Here is a 6,596-nt window from a genome sequence, read left to right on the forward strand (position 1 = left end):
TTCTGCTCTAATTCCCTTTCATTCGCCGCTTTATTCCAGAAGTTTCCTCCTTTATGGTTCTGCAACATTACTTCAATTATCCTTTCAGCCAAAGATCAATCGTGTGGCGTTTGGGGTAATGGTTTGGTATCCCTGTTTCACCACAATCCTTCCCAGTGACGGTCAAAGGTAGCCAGAAACCCTTATTTCTGTTGCCATGGAGAGTCCCGTGCGTTGCTTTCCTTCGCCCATTTTTGTTGCCATTCTTTTGGTGCAATCGACTTGAGAAAAGTTTTTCCTTATTTGTACCAGGACGCTTGCGAAAGGATGCTTTTCTGTTTGTACATTCGTTGCTTAGTGTTTGTGTAGTGTACGGCGCCTACTTTGGTCAGCAGTATCATAGGTAAAGGCTTCGCTTGAGCTGATGTCGACATGTTACGGGAGGTACTTCTTCCATTCCAATTGATTTCCCACAGGGTCGCCGGGATTCATGAGCAACCTCTAATGCAAGGAGAAGAAAACTTGTTGAAGATTTATGCAAGCAATGGTCAAATATCTTATGTTGGTGTTGGTGATGTGTGGCTGATGGTGTTTGTCTGAATATTGATGACTGGTCTGGGCTGGTCGTGGGTACGGAATAGTTTGCTCAGCACGAAGCGTGTTAATATATTTACTTAGGACCGTGTGTTTGCCCACGAAACAATACATTGGATTATGCCTACCATAATCGATGGATCAAGCAATATTGCAAAAAATATATCACCTCATGAAATTGATACGACGAACGCTGCCAGCTATGAAAAATGCTATTTTGGCAATTGTTGGACAGTTTTTCCAACCAACACAGAACATATTTAAATATACTGAAGGACAATTAAATAATATTCCATGTTAAATGGAGCATTTTATGTTATGAGGCGTGTGTAACAACGTCAAATGAAGTATTTTCAGGGAATTATTGACCACGGTTGGTTGGATTATTTAAACAATCATACGAAACCTTTTTATTAAATCGAAATATGGAACTGTTTCTTCGATTGCATAATAATCTCCTCTGTTGACAATTATTACACCGCTACTATCATGTTTGTACCACACATTTCTCCCGATAACTTGTGGTTGTTATGTTCATTAAGCTTGTAAAACAATCGTAGACACGATATGGAAGGGCTTTTGTGTGCATTGGCGGTGGTGACGCCAGGTGGTAAGGGCTTGTTTTGATAGGTAGACTGAACTCGTTCCCGTTGGTTAATTGTAAAATAGCAGATACGTTGCTATTAAATGAGGCTTACTGATTTCCTGCCCATGGGAGGGAGAGAAAAAAATATATCCCAATCATATTTGCTGTAATTGCTTTCGTGCTACATGGCCATAAATCGGTTTCGCTCCGGCTCATCAAAAGTCCCCATAACTAATGGGGTTCGTTTCGATGCCGTGAGATGTAATTGATATGTATAGTGATTGTGATTTATTTATGTTGGTAATGATGTTTCGTTTTTTCAATGGAATGCTTTAATGATTTCATACACTTTAATGATTTCAATAATGCGTAGAATAAAAATGCATATGATCAATCAGACCGGGAAGCTCCTGCTGGTAAAGTAGAAATAGAAGAACCCTGCAATGCCACGATTGGTACGCTTTTTAAAGCCTCTAATCGGACTCACAAAATAGTTTAACAGGTCGTTGATTAGCTAAATTAGCAAGATAAACATTAACCTTCAAAAACCAATCTAGCAAAGACGAACGATAGTGCAGGAGAAACTTTGAGGCTCAATGTGTGTTTCTTTCCCCCCAACTTTCATGCCCGCTCAACGGTGCTCGTTGTTCGTTTAATCATGATTCCAAACATTTGGACCGAATTCGGTGGAATGATTTATCCTATTAAGACTGTTACCGAATCAAGCGAACAAATATCGTCCATCAGTTCCAAGGAACGCACAAAGGAACAGCTGAAAACAGCGAAAAGAGAAGAAATGCTAGGTGAGGAAACCACGATAATGTATTTATGTAGCTGGTGCTTATGTTGAGCCGGTCGATGCTGCAGCTCGTGCCTCAGTTGTCTAGCTGAGGGTGCTAAGGATCATCGACAACGGTAAAGGCTGCTAAGCGTACGGCTGATGGGCCACACGGGCTAACGAGCACACTTGAGATCCGCTTCAAGCTAATAGTGGTAGCCATGGTGCGGTGCTTAAAGCTCGTTCCGATGATGTTTTGCTGTGAGCAGGTTTCGTCCCTTGGCTTCAGTCCTTGTTGATCCCGTTCGAGTGCTATTTTTGTGTCCCATTTTTCCTTCCAGCGGTTTGGCTACATACGCTCTCATCAGTGACCATGTGATTAACGCTGGTTTTGTAGCGTGATAGCGATCCAACAACAAGCAACAATGAGCGGTAAAGTCACTCATGCGTTCGAGTGAACTGGTGTGAGTTTCACCAATTAATGGAGAAGTATAATTTTACCAATAAATGTTATCATTCAGTGAGTTCATTAGCCCGACAAGAGAACCGAAAGGTGATGGCGTCGTCCCTTTTTTGGGAGGGTTCTGATGGTTGCTTGGATGGCAGATAGCGATGGAGACGCCTGGTTGCTCATGATTAGCTAGATTCCACAACACAAAGCACGGATGGAGTTGGTATATTGTTATTGAATTTGGTCGAATAATTAAGAGAACTTATTTTGCGTGCTTTGAATGTCATGCGCAATGCAAAAAATAAATGAAAGATAGAGTGATATTTTCGATTCTATTAATTTGAAAACTCTGTGGCCCTTGAACGCTCTGCCTAAACGTAAATGTTAAAATCAAGCTACGACGACGTTCGAGTTAACAATTTAGATCCAATTTAACTACCAACAATTTCATGAATAGAACTCCAGTTGATTGTTCCTGCGGACAAAAACCCTTTCCGGTTTCGATATTCGCTATCATGATCGATAATTTGATTTATCCATCAGGATTTCCTCAGGATACCTCAGCTTTCGATGCAATTTTCACGTTCAATCCCGGTCCCCGTTACGTCGTCCGCATTTCCACACTTTGCGGGCCCAAAATAACAACAGCTTCCGACTTACATAAGCCACGCAATCACGAATTCCGGTAAAGCGGACCTAAATCAATAGCATTTTACCTCCATTATTTGGCAGGGGCATGTTAAGTATTGCGGACGTGCCTCGAATGGAGCAGCATTTGACTTCCCGGGGAAAGTTTAGCGAATTTATTCATCGTACAGTGAATTGCTCGGTGCGTGACTGGCACGGGGGGTTTTGTACTAGGCTGCCATAAAAGGATCAAATAGGATGAAACACGAAATTCCTTTCGAACGCGGGAAACAAATCACTTTCGCTCGGTGGGGTGGTCGTGGCAATGTATTTGGTCGCGGATATGAATATATGTGGCGATAAAGACTTTATGCTACCTTGCTTTTTCCGCCCTCTAATCACAGGCGAATCGAAGGAGATTAATCTTCTCTGGCAATGAATAAAGGACCATTTCGATATGGGGTCAATAGGTTTCGTAGAAGGTATATGATTGAATGTGAGCTTTCAAAATGCGTGTAACAACGTGTTTATTCGAGGGTCTAAAAACGTTGCAAGGATCTGCTACAGTTTATACAAAATGTTCCTTTCTTTTCCATAATAAAAATGTCGTTCAATGTTTTGTTCGTCGTCGTACTGTTTTCTAACTAATTTTACATTTCGCTTCTCATACTTTCAATCGATAGATAATCGACGGGGCTTTAACCTGAACCTTTTCTCCTTCTATGTCTGTCCGTAATTAAGCTTTGCGCAGGATTAGTAACTGCCTCACCATCCTCAGCTTATCTCGATCGGATCGAACCCAGACAAAAAGGAAGATCCGCACCGTACTCATTAATATCGGAGGTTCCTTGTAGGGCTACGACCTTCGGGTGATTCGCGTCCATGCAAATGAAGGTTTCGGCTCGTTTAGATCCTTTTAAAGCTAACCGGCCTTACAAAAAGGCTGCAAAAATTTGCGCCAGACGACATCGCACGAGTTCGTTTGTACTCACTTAGTTCGTTAGGGAGAATGTGTTGGTGTCCTTGTTGAAAGCTCCACGAAAACATGGCTCATACGTAGGGTAAAGATGTGAAAAGTGAATAAATATTCTCTTGCATCAATTAGTTACGCAAATGAGTGTCCCGCACCGGACCATCGGATGGATGCTGGAATGAGAGGAGTCGAAACCTTTTAGGCCTCGTTTGATGGTGTCGGAACGTTGAGTGATATCTAAAAGTGGTGTGATTTTTTCTCCCATGTTTGATGTACGTGTTTGTTGAAGCAAAAAATCGCCACGGCCATAGGTCTCGCGGGACGAATCTCATTCAGCGTGATTACGAGGTCGGCTGGGTCGCCTAAAAGTGACAATAAATTGAATGTAGGTTAATTAATCAAATTGCTATCCTGACCAGTTCTGACAGCTGCCAAACTCGCATCAAAAGCCCGATCGGGAAGCAGGCCAGTTGTCTGAGTCTGGGGGCGTTCGGAAAGCTACGGAATCTGGCGTCTATGACAGAGCAGCCAAATAAGAGCGAGTCGATCAATAAAATGCCGATGCCGAAAGAAGGGCAGAAAAACAGCAACCGTGTGTGCTTGTGTTAGATGCATCGATAATGGGGTATTGGCGGCCATTAGACCGAGGCGTCGGAATCCCCATCATGTGGTGTGACTGTGAGCGTAAATTGATTTATGATTTATTCATCAAGCATAGCTCAACGCGGCGCAGACCGGCTGCAAACACTTCCCCGAAACGCTTGGCCGACGGTTCCACGAGCCTGGGAGCGATGCCCTCACAAACAACTAATCCAATAACCGTAACGTAAACCACAGACATAGCAACATCGGCCCGAAAATATCGCACGATGGTGTCTGATAAACAGAATCACATTCTTTCGTATGACCGACATGTGTACGGGCGTTGTTAAAATGTGTAACTATGTTTTGATAGAACGCGTGGGAATGTTATCTCGAATCGCTTAGATAGCGGAGATAAACATGTTGGATGTGTGGGAGAAGGTGGGTTACTACAGTGACCGTTTTCATTGCAGTCAGCGTCATGTTGGAAATATGTTGGCAATCAAATGGAAAGTGTTTGTTGAATATTTATAACATTTCGATCTTGAATTTTTACTTCAATTCTACTCGTACTTCACACTCAAATGATGATGGTGAGGCATGTGAGGCATGCAAAAAAAGAAAACTGCATCTATAATCGATTATTAGCAACGGTTGAATAAACCAATTGCCTCCTTTCCGATTGGCTCTCTGCCTGTGCTGGATTTCGTTAAAATCCTTCGGGCAATTGCAAAACGATCATAAAGAGCAAAATTTGGAGTAGCGAATCCTGTCTGGAATGTATAATCCTGCGACCGTTGTGGATGCCGAGTGGCATACAACTGGAGCAGCTCAAGATGCTTCTTTCTAGCACTTTGCACTAGCATTCGGAATTGTGGACGGACCGGGACCGGGACCGGAAGCGCTTCCACTTGAATGGATTATTTTATTATGCCTTATTGCGCTAAATAAATTTAAAACGAACAAATTGAAATTTCCGACCGAAGATGGAATCGTAAAGCTGAAAAGTGTGCTGGTGTATGGACATTAAACTATGCTGTTGATTGCAGTGGAGAACTTGTATATTGGGGTGGGCGCATTTTTGGAAGCAGCAGTATAAATATATGTCATCTGAGAAGATTTTTACCGCGTTTTATAGATTTTAAGAGATTAAGAAAGCTAGCTCAAAATATGTTAATATGTTTAAAAGGTTAATGTATTTTCCATACTGCTTCACACATTTTCTGAAGGTTATTTGACGTGCTTTTCGACCTTGTTGCTTAGCACTGTAGCAAAGCTTCGACTTGTAGCAAGTTGAAGTGAATTTTACGATCTAGTATGTGGATTATCCTGCTTCAGGAACATGTAGATTGATTGATTGCTGGGTAGCAGAGTTTGTACCGGCGTTTGTAAAAGATGTTGATGTGCCGTGATGGAAAGTAAAGCAAAAATGTCGATATTTAAATGTGAAATATAGCGTCGAACATGCTTTGTCTAACCAAAAACCAGGGATATCATGTGTTTACGGGGATAAGCTCATGAATATGTGTAGCTTGTCCCAGCGACGGTATATTTCCCACATGAGTTTGTTCGATGAAGCGTTCACATGATGTCAAAAATCGAACATTGCACAAGTGAAGCTATGGGGCAGCAATATACTCTGCCTGTGTATTATGCAAAGTATGCTTCATCGTAGTGTGGGAGTTTTGCAAGCGTTGCAGGAAAATCTTTCCATTGTTGCTGACTAACTGCTGTCCAGCTGTTGTTGTGCTGTGGCCTCATAGCCCAGCTCTTGTTGTTTGGCTTTGGGACGGAGCTTTTCTTGTTTGCTTGCCGTTGATTTTCCATCCCTTATTCCAATTCGATCGAATTTCCCTGGAGGAAGCGGATATCCGGGGGGTGGGCTTGTTGCCGGAGAGTCTTTTCTACACGTGCTTCCAAAAACGGTCATTCATCGTTTGTTGACTGGTGGTAGGAGAACCAACTACACACAGAAAAGTGCCAAAACTTTAGGAGCGAAGCCGTCGAACGCCATCAATAATGAATT

The sequence above is a fragment of the Anopheles moucheti genome, chromosome 3 (assembly GCF_943734755.1).
Source record: "Anopheles moucheti chromosome 3, idAnoMoucSN_F20_07, whole genome shotgun sequence".
Lineage (NCBI taxonomy): Eukaryota > Metazoa > Arthropoda > Insecta > Diptera > Culicidae > Anopheles > Anopheles moucheti.